Consider the following 15,575-nt stretch of genomic DNA (forward strand, 5'->3'; position numbering starts at 1 on the left):
TCAAAACTGAGAGCCAATTCCTAAAAGAAGGGATGAGGCTTGCCCAGTGTCACAAGCAAGTCTGTGGCAGATTCACACTCCAGCGGGTGTTTTAGCTGTCAGATAGTGCTTCATCCCCCAACACGACATTGCTAAAGATGCATTTGGCTCAGTTCACAGTTGTATTTAGTACACCTGTTAATACAGACATATCAAACCCTTTCTTTTTCTGGCTCCAATGCAAATAGATCCAGGAAATCTCACCCATGGACCCCCCCAAAAGAGAAAATGTTTCTTCCCCCATACACAAATCTGGAAAAACAAAGTAGGCTTATTCTTTGGGGCTATCTAAAGACTGCTGTGTGTCAACACACAAAATCATTTCTCACAGTGGTATCACTTGCTGGATATGTTCCTTCCCTCCAACTACAGCAGATGGTGTTTCATAGTTGGTCACAAATGGCTGTCAGCGAGCGTTTGTCTGCCTGCCAGTAACCTGTAGTTTGGGGACTCCCTCGGAGAGTGTACCAGCACTGACTCTGCTGATAGCAGCATCTGAGAAAATGATCCGTCCTTTCTTGTCAGGCACAAAATTAGCTATCTCATTTTCAAACTGTTGACAAGGGGGATATGAAAGAAATAAGGGCCATGCTGGCTCAGATGATGTTTCTTCAGCTCTGGTTTGAGGCAGTGAGCACTGGTTCAGAGCAGAAGCTGCCTTTACCACAGCAAATATTGACCTCTGCTGAAAGGTGAGGATACAAGCACAGCCCTCTCTGTGTGTCAGGATTTTGCATGGCATTTCCAGCTTTCTTAAGCTCAGTTTAGATTTATCTTAACCAGTGTTAGGAATGAGAAAAACATGACCTTTGGTGAAGTTGCCCTGTAGCAGGAAAAAAGCTTTTGATGGGCTAAAGGTCCCAGTGCACCAGCCAGGTTTGCTGCTGTCTACACATGCATGGGGAGAAGGCAGCCAGGCAGCCCAGCATCTGCTGTGACTGCTGCCTTGTCCCAGCAGCCAGAGATGGGAGGCATGGGAGAAAGAGAAACAGCAGAGATGGAGACCAAATACATCTGTATTTGGAAAACAGTTCTGGAAATTTTGCAGCGACTTGTAGTGGCAGTCATTATGTTAATGGTGCACATCCACGTTTTAAACACTTGCAGCTACAACTCCAAGTATTTTATTTCAACAGAAGTCTTAAAGATGAGTTCATGCAGCAAAGCTGAAGGCTCTCCATTGCAGCTGTCTCAGGTAGTATCTGGGCTGCTAAAGCTGACTCAGCCAGGGCAGGGGTCCCCTCCAGGTACATCTGGAAGAGGGAGTGTGTGTTTCTCCTGCATGGCACTCCTGCCAAAGGGATCTGGTGATAGGGTATATTCCAGTGCTCCAGTTTTCACATATGTCAAGAACTGCACGCATCAATCCTATGTAGAAAAAATTCCTGCATTGGTCAGTAGAAAGGCAGGTTATATTGGCGCTAGTTAGTATAAACAGCAATTTTCCTGCTCTAGCTCTGACCTGCTGGAAGACTTTTAAAGCAAGTCCATTTTCAGAATTTCTCTTTCACAAAGTACAGATTGTAGAATAAGTATAATATTGTAGAATTGTTTTTCACCCTAAATGTATCTATCTGAGAGAAAAAGATAAACCAAGAATTTAAGTCCTGGGTAAGACAAATTATGACTACTTTGGAAAACATCAGAATGATCCATCTGAAGTGACATTTCCTAAAAAATCAGGATTTATTTGCTTCAACTTGCATATTTTTGTCACTGAACTGATGTTAAAAGTAAAAAGTACTAAATTATTAAATCGTTGAAAGTGCAAATATTGATTTCTAATGAACATTTTGATCCACAAAAATTTTAGTTCATTGGAATCATATTTGAAATTAAATTTCAACTATTTCAACAAAAGAGATTTTTTTAAAGACTATTGAAAGTGGAGTCTACAAGAAAAGTTGAAAATAAAGTCCCCAATCATGGTCCTGTTGCTTAAAATCTATAATGATATAGCAATTTTTCATTTTCCCTGGGTTTTAATACTAATTTTTTATTTTGATTTTTCATATATGAATGTCTGTCTGTTTCTGTTCTCCTTCGGCTACAAGGATTTTTCTGGGAAAAATGAAGAGGGAACACAGAGGAGGCAAAGCTACCTGCAGAATGCAGTGCAACCTCAACTCAGGTGCCCCGTGAGGATTAAGAAGTATCTGTTCCATGACAGATCAGAATGAGTGCAAAAGGAGAATGATGACTAGACCAAGCTTGATCCTCAGTAGGGGCCTTGTGCCCTGGCTTGCATCCAGCAATGTGTTCAAGCACAAAGTCTGAGTGAGACAATACAAATATCTAAGGTTAAGCACATGTGTGAATATTCCTACGACATTTCAGTTGGGAACATTTATAGAATCTGGGTAAGAGTGGTTGTATGGCTCCTTGTAAGGGTACATTTAAACCCAGCTCAGCTTACACTACTACCTGCTAGGTCATTTAGTCCTGACTTTGGTTTGCCCAGGTATGTTACTGTGTTTGTGCACGGGCTGGGCATATGAGTGTGAAGGTCATATCTTGACCACTTACAGACAGACTATGAGTAACTTAATGACAAACATGCCCAATATCTTGAGATTCTTTTTTTAGGGCCATAGTGAAGGGCCTTATACAACAAATTGAGTAACCGTTTCTCAGGCAGCTCTGCTTCAGACAAAGATCCCAAAAGAAAAGGCTGTTGAAAATCCCAGAGTCCAGCATCTTTCAAACAGAGGGGATTCCCTTTTGGGAAAGTCCATGTGGGCAGAATTTGCTTTGTAGATGTTTTCAGAACCTACCACTAAGGTTTTCTACTTTCTCTTTGGAAAGCACAACAATTGTCTGAAAGGCTGGAGAATGCATATGGCCATGTGAGTTTACATTTTCCCAAACCACCACTTCCTGCTTCAGTGTGAGAGGCTTAGGGAAATCTGCTCCCCTGAATCAGTATCTTCACTCTTCACATTGCTGACCAGGGCTTTCAGGAAAGCTTATTTATGATTTAAATAAGCTGTCACTCTTCGATCTTCACGTTATTGACTTTGGCTAAGACCTTTGATGCTCAGAGATAACACAGTGGTCACTTCAGTGTTCAGCCTGTGATTGATTAAACACTTCCAGCCCAGAGGTCCAATTTAGTCCAAAAAAATTGAGCCCCTTCAGAGCAGCGTGGTCTGTTGTGTGGCCCATCACTGAGGCCACCTTCAACAGCCAGCTGCCATGGTCAATAAAGTTGGTTCATCTCACTGAATGCAAGGTACGCACAGAAGTCACCAGTTTGATGAAGTCACCAATTTGGGAAGTCACCAATTTGATGAAGAGAGATGGCCTGCACCAGGAAGATGACACGACTGTTGAGGCAGTCTGCAATGCTCTCGTGCACTATGGGGAGCTCTGCTGCCACACACAGTGAATCATGTGTTAGTCCAGGACTCTGAAGGCAGGGATGGATTTGTGGGCTTACACGCATCAGGAAGTCCAGTAGTACAGCATCTGAGCATCTGGCTCATTTTGGGCACCTGAGCATTTGAGCATCTGCCTCAAGTTGGCAGTGGTGGATGTACAGGATGAACAAGCATAAGGCCATTTCATGGATTTGGTTGGGACAAGAAGATGAGGAAATAAGTTAATTGGGGAACATTGTAGAGCATTTCTGAGTTAGTTTTTCTATTGCTCCATTAGAAAATATTTAAAACATAGTTTCTTAGCTTGCTAATATCTACCTTGTTTAACATGATCTTTTCCCTCTGCATTTCTCTCATTATTTTTAGTGGGTTTGCTGTCTTTAGTCAAGCTGGAAAAAGTTTTCTTTTGCATGAAAATTCCATTAGCTTTTTGATAAAGTTGTCAAGGAAAAATCCTGGTACTGTGCCATATGGAAGCATTTATTCACTACCAAGTATGTAAATTAGATTACATCCTTGATGGCAGCTGTGTTAATTAGCATATCTTGGGCTCCTGCTTTCTGCAACTGGACCCAAAGTTCTTCTTTTTTTTTTCTTTTTCCCAAGCTACTCATGGGACCTTCACAAACCTTTTTAACCCGATCAGACCTGCCTCAGATCCCTGCAAGAATCCCTCTGAGGATTAAAAATTCCTTGCAGCATTTGCCTTCTGCCAGAGTTCCTCCAGCTGAAGATCTTGGTGGGGCTGAGGAGATTAAGGGGAACCCTTCTGGGGACTGAGGAGATCTGCTTCACAACATGGCTTTAAATGCTGACTGGACCTATTACGAGGCACAGAAGCTCTGCAAGGGTTCTCAAGTTAATTAGGAGAACTTGCCAAGACCTGTCAGACACTTGGTGGTCATCACTGGATCCTTCAGACTTTTGGCAAGGCTTCGGAGACGGCGACATGCCAGTGAAAGGCTCTGGCTGTGCTAAGTAACCACGACTGCATTCCCCCAGAGTTACCACTGTTTCCTAGAAATAGCCAAAGCGACTTAGCAACTCATGAATTTCCCAGCAAACCATGCCTGCTACTTCTTGCCCTCCCTAAATTGGTACCAAATGCCTTGAAAGTCATCAATTGGTCAAAATACTCAATTTTCCTGTTTTGCCTCAGACTTGATGGAATAATTTGTATAGGTGCTTGCACCTTGAACCTGACACCTCTGGGGAGCTTTGTAAAGCAATAATGGTATTTGAATTTTCAATGTATTGAAAACACTGGAGTGAAAATTTGTACTCTGGAACATAGAATAGTGACAGTTTACCTCTTCAAAATCCATTAGTCTCAATATAATGCATTTGTCAGCCAGAGCCTATAGCTATTTCCAGGACAGCAAATGAGTGTCATGTTTCCACTACAAAAAGTAAGATTTTTTTCTCAACAAGACAAAATAAACTTAGAAGAGCCTAAAGGATGTGGTTGACAGCAGCACCATATCTCCTAAAGTATGGCACTTTGCAGATGAGACATGAATCAGAAATGCCAACTGCTTGTCATTTTCAGTCATGACACCAGTTACAAAAATGAGGATGCTGATGTTATTGGTGCAGTTATACTCTAACCACTTCACACATGTTCAGCCAAGTTTTGCATTGTATACAGCAAACAAAAGCTGATATGGTTAAACCTAAGGAATATGTGCCATTATGTGCAGATGTGTTAGTCTCTGTTTTCATCAGTTCAGTCATAGGATGCTGGCTAATGAGGCTCTGAGATTTAAATTTTACATCCTGACGTGTATGTCCAGACTCATAATGTAAATGAACAGATAACCTCCTGTGCACAGATTTATTGCACCTTGCCCTGCCTTCATCTGAAGTAAAACTGAGAGCAGCAGTAGAACAGGAGCTTGAAGGAAGTTTAGAAACTCATCAGCCCCATCGTGCAAGTACTTCTGTGGGAAAAACTCCTGCAGGCAAACCATCCTCAGCAAACACAGAAATCAACAACAGAGTTTAAGAGCACTGAGAAAGAAAAGTAGCACTCTCCTTTGAAGTGTCCACCCAGACAGTACAACTTGGATTAGGATGTAAGTGATAGAAGTGCTTTTCAGAACTTCTGTTTTGCAGTAATTTTCCAAATATGGACATTATTATTATCCAAGTATTTGAGTGGCATAAACCAAGTTCTTATTCTTTCAATTAATTTTTAAAGCAAACATACATTTCAGTGACTTGCTAAAACACAGAACTCAAACTAACCCCAGAGTAAAGCCCAGTATTTATACTCATCTTCATGAGGCCAAGGTGTCACTTGATGTGACAATGAGTCAGGAGACTCTGAGCAGGAGATGTACTCTCCTTGATACACTGGTTCTCCTGCAGCCCCTCTATTTCCAAGGTGTTGATGCCAAAGATTTGTGGCCCATGATTCAGGCTCCTCAGTACTACTCTGTACTTGCAATTACTATTGAATAACAATGGTGAAAATTATTTGTATGCTATTGTTAATTCTTCAGGAATCTGAAAGTCTTGCATCAGATGTATGCACAGGGCAGGCCATAGTTAAGGGAATGAAACACCAGTTTTCTTCATTTCCATAGATGTAAAACTTACCTTTCAAACTCAATTTTCCACCACTCTAAGAATATGCATTTTCTTTCCTTTTGTGAAAATACTTTTGGTGCTTCCTCCTTGGTGCTCAGATCCCTTGGACACTCCAGTCCAGTCACTCTTTCCTAACTGGTTGTAATTCTTGAGCTGATTGGTACAACTGGGAGTGAAACTATACTCTCTCATACTCAATGCCACTTTTAACTAAAACTCTGGCTATGCAGAGTGACTCATTAGATTGGTACAAAAATTATGGCAATGCCAATGAGCATAAGTATTGATGCTGACATCACAGAACAGAGTATGGGGAAATGCTAACAGAATCCTAGCAGAAATTGTTACTTCCTCGATTTATTGCTGTAGATGCTGGGGACTAATTGATTCAAATATTAATTAAAAGATTAACTATTACTCCTTCACCATGTAATTTCTTCAGCTTCCTGCCTTTGGGCCTGTTTATGCGCTCAGCTAAATACTTGCTCATTATCATTTGAATTCAGGACAGTATATTTTCCTGCATTTAAATTCAAATAGTCTTCCAAATATGAATGCTTTCTCAATTTGGTATTTAATTGACATTTCATGTCATTTTTTTCCTGTACAGTTATTGATCAATACTTGTTTCGTTTCTTCTAAGATCTGCAAAAATAGGAATAACAAAGCCAAAGTATTTTATGAGCTTTTTTTCTTTCCAAAAAAACCCCACAAAACCAAAAAAGTTAAGTCTAATTTTATTAGCACCAAAAGCCAGATGTTCTTTGCTGGTTTTGAGTCCCCTGAGTTGTATCTGTTCACCCAAGTTTAATGCAGGGAAGAGCAGTCAAATAATTCACAAGGTTGGATCTTGGTGTTAAATTTTTGCATTAGCCATAAAACAGTTTGCTCTCTTGAAAATAACAATTTAAGCAACATAGGGAAAGATTTTTTGCAAAGCATTTTGTAGAATTTTTTAGCTGTAAACCACTCTCCCAGGGTCAGCAGGGGATTTGTAAAATAAACTTATTTGAATCATACTAAAAAAGCTCTGTGAAATATAGTGGTACATGGCTTTCCCAATCTACACTATTCTAGAGATTTTCATATTGCAACCTAGCATTTAAAATTATTTTTTAATGCCAGTGTCAGTACATGGAGCCTTGGGTGTTCTGGGCAGCATAAGAGCAACAGCAAAGTTTGCCTACCTGTGTTCTCTCTGACAGTGTTCACCTCAGGGCAGAAGCCAGATCAGAGTTTGGAAAGGTCTTTTCCATACACTGCCATGAGGAAACCTGACCCAAAGAAAGGTGGCACTGATTGTTGTGTACATCACCTTGCTTCTTTTGCTCTTGTCAGGCATGCAATAATAGAAGCAGAAGGAAAGGAATTTGGGGTAGTTGACTTACTGAAACCCAAGTTGCATCCTACTCTTCCTTTGAAACAGAGAAATGGAAAATTGCAATTCTGAAAAGTATTAGGAGCCAAACTCTTCAACACTGAAATACACCAAAAACACGAGGCAGGGTTTGTACATTGACTGATTGCAAAGTTTGATTTTTGTTCACTTAAAACTTGTCACTGCAAAATTATGAAAGTTTTATTTTTATCAAAATGTGACCAGTGGCAAGAGTTAGATTAACATCTTCTAAGAAAATTTTTTAACAGAATCCAGCATAATAATATCTCAAATTTAGAATGTTTAAAAATTTTGCTGGAAGTATTTTCAATGGCATTCATGTAATGTACATACAAGTGTATATATGTGTATAGTAGGTGTGTCAGTGTCCATGCAGATGGGCATCAAATTTTGTTGTGGAATAATCCATCCAGTGAAGATGAGGCAATATTTCTTTCTTCCTAGCCATTGTCTGGTCTCTGCTCAGGTCTGTTTGCTTCTCCCCACCTATTTGTGATCCTGTCTTGAGCAAAAACACAAAAGTGGCTTCGAGAACATATTTTTGGTCCATTTTTTTCCTCAGGAGAATATTTCTGTCTCTTAAAATGGGTTGTGTTCTCTCAAACACAACGCATTTTAAGAGACAGAAGTTAGTTGAACACTAGCAAGCTTGCAAAGGGATCATCTTTGAATACCTGTGGTCCCTTTTCTCTCTTAAACAACGTTGGACTGGGCAGGTCTTCCTGGTTAAAGTCCATCCCCCATTATTACGTGTTATTTTACAATGTGATACGGATGCACTGGTGTTGCCTCCTATCAAAATCAGGGACCTGCTGAAGAGTTGAGCAGCTTGCACCGCAGGCATCTGTGAGGAGTGGGAAGGGGTGTGCCGGTGCAGGACACATATCACACCTCACTGGAATCAGCTGGCTGCAGCTGAAAAGCTTCTGGGATTAAAAAAGCCATTGCAGACATCCCCAGGAAACAGCAAGCACAATACTGGCTTTTTCTGTTTTCCCTTAAAGGGAGAAGCCCTCAGCTCCAGGGAGACAGCATTGGTTTCATGGGTTGGGAAGGATCTTTCCCAGCAAAGATTTTGGTGAGCAGTGAGTGTGGGTAGAGCATGCCGTGGGAGACTACAGCGGGCTGATATGAGAGATGATATCAGAGATTAGTTAACCGTATGGGCTGAGTCCCTGGGGAGGTGTGTGAAATGAATCAGATTAAACAAAATTGATAATGTGAATACTTAATCAAACAGACAAAGGTAGTCTGCACAGCTAATTAGGGGCAAATAGAGCGTCCCTCTTGTACCTCATTTAACTGACAAATTGTGCAGACAGTTTTAATGGGAGTCTGTTTAGCAAAGAGAAGGCTGTACAGTTGACAGCTTGGCAAAATGTGGTTTCTGTAACACCACATGATGCTTACGGAAATTAGCCTGGTGCAGCTGAGCTCAGAGTAGGTAAGAGCTGCCCAAACCCCAGTAAAATGGTAAAGCAGACCTTTTGTAGGCCTCTGTTCCTGACTTCTTAAAGGGACCTGAACGCTTTTCTGCAAGCTGGCAAGGAACATTTGTGAAAAGGCAAAAGGATCATTAGCAACACTAAAAATTACCACTTCTGTAACCAGGAAGGGAAACAAAAAATTCAAATTACATCACCTTAGCATATTACAATTTTATGGTTGGTCTTTTGTAAGAATGAAGTTACTTTCTCAGCTTCTCAGGAGTTATGTGTATATGAATTACTGTTAATATTTTACATATGAAAATGACTGTGCAAAGCAATCAGCTGAGCCCTGCGATATGAGCCAGCTACAGGGCCAGGCTGAGGACTCCGACAAACCTAAGGCCATGGCCCATCTTCTGGGGCCAGAGGGTCTCTGCTATGCTTTGGAGTGACTTTCCTAGCAAATATAGGTCTCCAGTTTCTTATACCCTGAGCAACACAAATACAAAATTTTTCTGGTAACTTCACTGCACCCTCCCTCTATTCTTCTCCAAACCAACCATATCTCTTCAGTGTCTCTCTCTCTCTGTGTCCCCAAGGTTCACATACTTAGCCCTCTTCCAAAGGAAGATGAAAATGTTTCGATATATTTTAAAGTCTGATGAGAGAATTTATAAACATTGGAGCCCAAACCCTTTAGCAAAGTGAGACAGGTGGCCAACACTTGTTTGTTCTCTAGGACCTTCACCAGATCTTCCATGAGGAACTGACATAAGAAAGCAAAGTGTCCTGCTTTTAAAGGAAGCACAGCTAAGTATGTATTAAATTTATGGACTTATATTTAGGCTTCTTCTTCAGTTTTGCATCCACATCTGTAGATCTGCATTCTAATCTACATAAAATTTTGAGCATGAGAAATGTGAGAAACAAGAGGTTTAACAAGGGATTCTGAGCCCACCCTTTTGTACTATCCTCAAGACTGCTCTGTCTCACACTGAGTGCCATCAGGAGCAAGGGGAAGAGACCTGCTATCCCTGCAAGACGGCTCATAGAAGTTTTGCTGGGAGTCATTATCTGGAACATGACATCCTCTGTGGCTAAGCCTCGCTTTTAGTCTCACGGATCTCTGAACATCACAAGAATTTGGTGTGCATGTGTGATGCACAGAGCTGGGTACATCCACACACCTATGTGTGACATATGCGCTGTGTTCACTCAGACAAGCTATACATTTTGACCACTGAATGGAGATACTGGAATGCTTAGAGAGAGAGAAGTCTGAGGCTGTACCACGAGCAGTGACTCTCATCTCAATGTTGGCCATTTAATTTAACTCTTCTGTACCTCATTTCTACACCTCCTAAACAGGACTATCCTTGCTTCCTCAGAGCACTACTAGAACTAAATGCCATATTTGCCATGACCATTGATGGCAGAGCACAGGACCTTCTACAAGTCAAATCTTAGTCAATGAGAAGTGACTAGCTCAGCCCAAATCATGTGAAAGTGTCCAGGGAGGCAGGGAAAATCTTAGGGAATTTGTGGCCTCTGCTTTTGTGACTCATTTTGGAAGCACATTCACTTCTTTCCCTTCCAGTTGAATGGTGCTTATCACCTCAGCGCTGCAAGGACTTCAGCAGAAGAAAAATGGAGTGCTGCCATCTCCACAAAAGCATGGAGTGTGGTCTTGTCTGGCATCTGAGTTAGGCTCAAACATCACCCACTGCTGAAAGGCATGAGTTCATGATGGAACTTAAAGATGGTAAACATGTGCCCTGAATTGAACATTTCAGGAATGAAGTGAAATATGTGTAATAGAGCTACAAACATGAGGCACTGGCTGGAGCTACTGCTTTTGCTGAATTCACTTCTGGAGCTCGCCTTGTGGAGCTCTGTCCTAAGAAAATTCCTTAATATTAAAATTACAGAAAAAAAATTGGGAAAGAATATAAATTATTTAATCAAACAAATATTACATGCCAATTAACAATATTTAAAATTTGATCCTTGTATTGTTGTGAGTTATTTAGGCCTGTTTGTGTTAGTTCTTTTTCTTTCATATCTTCTCAAGGAACCTTCATAACATGCAAAGCCCTTTGATTCATTTATTGAATAGTTTCATGTATTTGGGCAGAAGTCTGTATAAACCAGAAATTCCCATTCTGTTCCCTAATGATTTACTCATTTTAGTCTACCTCCACTAATGTGAAATGTGTGTAATGGAAATTTCCTATAGTCCAAGTGTTCTAGTGTGGCAGGTAGCATTTGGAAAACAAAATAAAGAAGGGAAAAATGAAAGGATAAATGAGGAAATGAACAAACAAAGGAACAAAAGAGAAAGGACTAGAAAAATTATGGGGAAGCCTCTGTCTGAAGGTCCCAATTCCCTCTCATATACCCCTGAGAAGCAGACTTTCTGTCAGGTGTGCACAATCCAGCTATGACAATGACTGAAAAAGCCGTTGGGAAGCAGAAGGAGTTCTTTTTTTAACCTCTTCTCTAACTTGTTAAAGCCTGTGTAAATCCCACCAGCTCCGTCATGAAACGCTTGCCTGAGCAAAAGTTTTTCCAGCACATTTTTTGAGTCTCACATAATTGAAATAGGAGGGGATTTGAGCCTGATTCAATAGAGCAGTTTGAGTTAATTGATAAACCTTCCCTTTTTATTATCAGTGCTTCCCTTCTGTCTGAAAGGCAGGGAGATTTCCTTATGGGATTTGAGCAAATATTGGAAATTGCAGTGGCAAATTAGCAGGGGCCACAAACCAGAAGTGACAGCTCAAGGAGGCTGGTGGAGGGAGTGGAGCAATCCCTCACCAGTAGCAATTGGCCAGACTTATCATATGGACTAATCACAACAGAGCTGGTGAAATAATGGGCACCAGATGCTAGCGCTTTGTAGACTTTGGCTCTCTGGAGACCAGCTCTGCCAAGCCAGCTCCCCAGGAGCAGGAGCATGGCTCTCATCTATTAATAAGACGGGGGGCTGCTGGTCAGTGCTTATTCCACATATCTATCTGGTGATGACACAGCCCCTTTCCTCAGCTGAAGAAGTATTTGCATTCATGAGGAGCATTTCCATGACTTGTGTGCCTTAGATTCACAGCCCTTCATTTTGTTCCGACATGAAGGAGTGAGTGAAAGCCAGTCATGCAATGGATCAAATCACTGGTGGCTGTCTCCACTGAGATCTTTAATAGGGATGTTGCTCTGCAAACTACTGACTATTTCCCTGCAGAATTTTACAGCTGCAAATGTTTTATGAGCAAGGTGGGTAGGAAGGAATGGAGTGGGAATGTTAGTGGGAATGTTTTCCCCCAGGAGCTTTGCAAAGAAAGTCTTAAACTGCTCTCCAGAGTCCAGGGGCTGCAGACAGGAGGAATTCAGAGAAGGAGCAAAGCAGACCCTTCTCTTGCTGTTATGTGTCTGGCCACGATCTAGCCTTACAGGATTATCTTACACCTCTCTAATTGTTTATAATAAGCTTGCTTGAAAAGACAAGGATTTGCAGCTAAGCCTCTGCTAAGAGCACTGCCACCAGCACTGCTGCCAGCTGCAGCACTCTGTGCTGTGCCATAGCTCAGAGGGATGATATGGCTGTGGCTTAGGTTTTGTGCAGGAATCAAACCTGGCTAGGTAATCAGACTGGTGGGTGGGCAAAGAGGATCAGGGACCTTGCCTAAAGTAAGTCAGAAGTGGAATAGAAGATGGTCACAGAATTAAATGTAATTGCTTCTTAAAATAAGATGAATATATCTGTGAGCCACGCTGCCTGTGGTTTTTTCTAAGGGAGTCATGCCTGCAGAGTGGGCCCCATCTCTGCCAGTGCTGGCCACAGAGCACAGGGCTCCTCCTGCCCTGTTTTCAGCACTGCCCTTTCTCTTTCCAGATGCTGACTGATGTGGTTTCAGTTTCTCCTATCTGATCTCTTCATCTCCCAGCACAGGACTTGGGATTTTTCATGGGCAAAGGCCCATCTCTGCAGAAGGGCTATAACACAAATGGCCTCGGAAGAGATTGAGCAAATATCAATCTTCTTCTCAGCTAAAGCATCTTATAGATCCTGACCAAGGTGTCCAAAAGCAGAGGAGCAGGCAGTCCTGTCTCTTACTCATGTCCTCTTCATGTGAGAAGAAAGAAGCTCTGATAAGGAAGATCTGTAATGATAGCTCATACACTCACACATTTTATAAAAATAACAGAACTGTATGAATAATTTTAGATATTTTCAAAATATGCTATGTAGTTCAGTAGACATCAAGAAATATTTGTGCTCAGGGAGAGTGTGACTACTGTGCCTTTGGGTTTGAGTGGGCTTCAGTGTGGCTGGAGACAGTGGAGGTACCACTGTCCCACCCCTGCAGAAAGCACCTGTCATCTCTTCTCTGGGAGCTTGTGTAAGTAAGAGTGAGAGAATAAAGCTCAGGGGTTTTGAGGGTAAATGGCAAACTGTTAATGTTCCTATACTTCCAAGTGGGGTTTCAGAGCTTGTTTCTTTAGTCCTTGGCATTGGCAGGGTTTGCCAGTCCTTTAAGTGTTCTGGATATCTCAATTTTACCTTGATATCTGTTTTTCAGAAACATTAAGCACTTCATCTCTGAAAATAAAGACAACTTCATATTTTGCTTGTGTCAGGTCAGACTGGAAACTGGAAACTATTCATTACTTTTTAAACCCAGCCCCTGGATTTTAAGAGGAATGACAGCCCGAAAAGAGCTCTCCTGAAAGGGACATTGACAGTAAAATTACTTGTCGTATGGTTCTGCTCATTCATAGCTGGTAAGGACCTGGAATCACATGGAAATCAGATGTTATCAGACTTGTTATTGCAGATGAATCTGAATACAAAGCTCACTGGTCCCCAAGAATGTGTCAACCTTTTACTGTCACCTTTAACACTAAATTACATTGACTTTTCTTCCCTGAATGACAATTTCAGTGATGTTTGTTTATAAAAATTTCTTTTTCTCTGACAATTTTTTTGGCAGTTTTGTTTTGTGTGAGAGAGCTTAGACAATGTGACAGAACTGACAGCTCCCATTTAAATGCCAAATGTCTCTTCCTAACTCCAATCTGCATCTAAAACAAAAAAACCTATTCAATACACATACATTCCTTGCAGACATTTTTGCTATTCGTGTGGTCCCCCAAGAGCTGTGGTTTTTTTCTTTTGACACTTGAGATCCAATGATCAATCACCAAATACGTCCCCCTGTATCTGGATTAGCAATCAGTTGTGTACTCCGGCATGTGCCAGGAACATCTTCCCCTCCCCTCTACAGGATGCATTTCAACTTGAAACAGCAGCTCAGCCTTTGCAATTGCAATCACCAGCCTGATGATGTCTGGCGAAGAATGGCAGGAATGCCCTAACCACAGAGGTGAGAAGGGAAAAAGTCGGAGGGTTTCTGTCAACTTCTGACAGTGGCAGAAACATCCTTCTGACAGTGGCAGAAACATCCTCTTTTCCTGATGAGCTGCCTTTCAAGCCTTGGCTGAGCCATTACCAATTCTATGGCTGCATTTCCCTGCATTTGGGGCCATCTGTCTTTACTCCTTCCATTCTGAAGTCAGAAAAGAAAATTATTTTCACATTAGCAACTCATTAAATGGTCCCAAACTTGTAGCACAATCACTGCTGGAGCCAAACCCATTGTTTTTACACTTCCAAATACGTACTTGGAGGCATTGTTCAGAGATCAGGGGCTGGCTTGCAGGACCTTCTGTCATGCACATGAGCAAGTGGGTGGGGTGGGGCCCTGTCACCCTCATCCATCATACTCCATCAATGTCACCACCACCTGCAGAGGCATTACCCCCAGTCACTCACTCACTTGGTCGTTCATTTCTGTCCATCAACATGAGCAGAAGGAGAGGATGTCAGTAATCAATATCAGAACTGGCAAAATTCTTGAGGTTTGTTTAAGGAGGTGGAGGTACTGAAGACCATGTGACTACTTAGGCAAGTTGGACTTTGAGCTTAGTTTATCAACACGAAGAAACCCCTAGGAGGTCAGGTACAGTGTTGCACTCACCATGCAAATGCCCAAGGCTGCTGCCGATTAATCGGTGCAAAATGCAGTGCCTTGGCTGGAGAAAGGCAGAAAAGCTGTATTTCAGGAGAGATGTATTATCATTGAAGGGAAACACAGTGGTCTCTTTTGAAGAGCTGGCTCAAACTCACCCTTAGCTCTCCCACAAAACTCCTCAGTTTCCCCTCCCTGCAGTGAATCACTCATTGCATCACTGGCTGAACGTGCTGATCAGTGAGTGCAGGGAAGGAAGGATCCCCAGCAAAGCCCACACGCCCAACCACTGCTGGGAGAGCTCTGCTGGCCTCGTGGCCCTGTACTGCCCAAGGCACACTGAAGAGCCACTTGTATGGGACAGGGGAGCCACTTGTCCCACAAGAAAGCAAAGACATTTTTGTGCTGCTTGGCTAAGCCAGTGCTAGCATCTGAACAACTTCTGAAACTTCAGTCTCTGAACTGGCTGCTGAAATCCTCTTTGGAAACAGCCATGAGCTCCCTCGGCCTGCCCAGCAGCTCGAAGCAGATGGTGGATGTGGTACCCTCTCTTCAGAGTTTTCCAAAGTGGTTGTGCTCCTGCGGCTTTCCTGAGAGCTGACGCAGGCTTTGGCAAATGCAGCTGCAATTTAGGGGCTGAGCAAAACATTTTCTGCATTGCATATGAAAAGCCTTCTGGGAATCAGAGGGTATTAATCAATTTTACATG

General features: G+C 42.0%; 2 long non-coding RNA genes across 2 annotated transcripts in view; both read right to left on the reverse strand.

Moving 5' to 3' along the window:
• Positions 1–1,254: 1,254 nt before the first annotated feature.
• On the reverse strand, positions 1,255–7,481 carry LOC135298126 (uncharacterized). The gene is made up of 3 exons (XR_010360111.1): positions 7,400–7,481; positions 7,199–7,285; positions 1,255–1,407 (listed from the first exon to the last, which is right to left on the reverse strand). It is a non-coding gene; the product is annotated as an uncharacterized LOC135298126 (long non-coding RNA).
• A 140-nt stretch (positions 7,482–7,621) lies between these two features.
• LOC135298125 (uncharacterized) overlaps positions 7,622–15,575 on the reverse strand; it is a 34,363-nt gene continuing 26,409 nt past the window's right edge. Inside the window, exon 3 of the long non-coding RNA XR_010360110.1 lies at positions 7,622–7,912. This is a non-coding gene — a long non-coding RNA (uncharacterized LOC135298125). The remainder of the gene's footprint in view (positions 7,913–15,575) is intronic.

Source organism: Passer domesticus, chromosome 3 (assembly GCF_036417665.1).
Source record: "Passer domesticus isolate bPasDom1 chromosome 3, bPasDom1.hap1, whole genome shotgun sequence".
In the NCBI taxonomy this organism is placed as follows: domain Eukaryota; kingdom Metazoa; phylum Chordata; class Aves; order Passeriformes; family Passeridae; genus Passer; species Passer domesticus.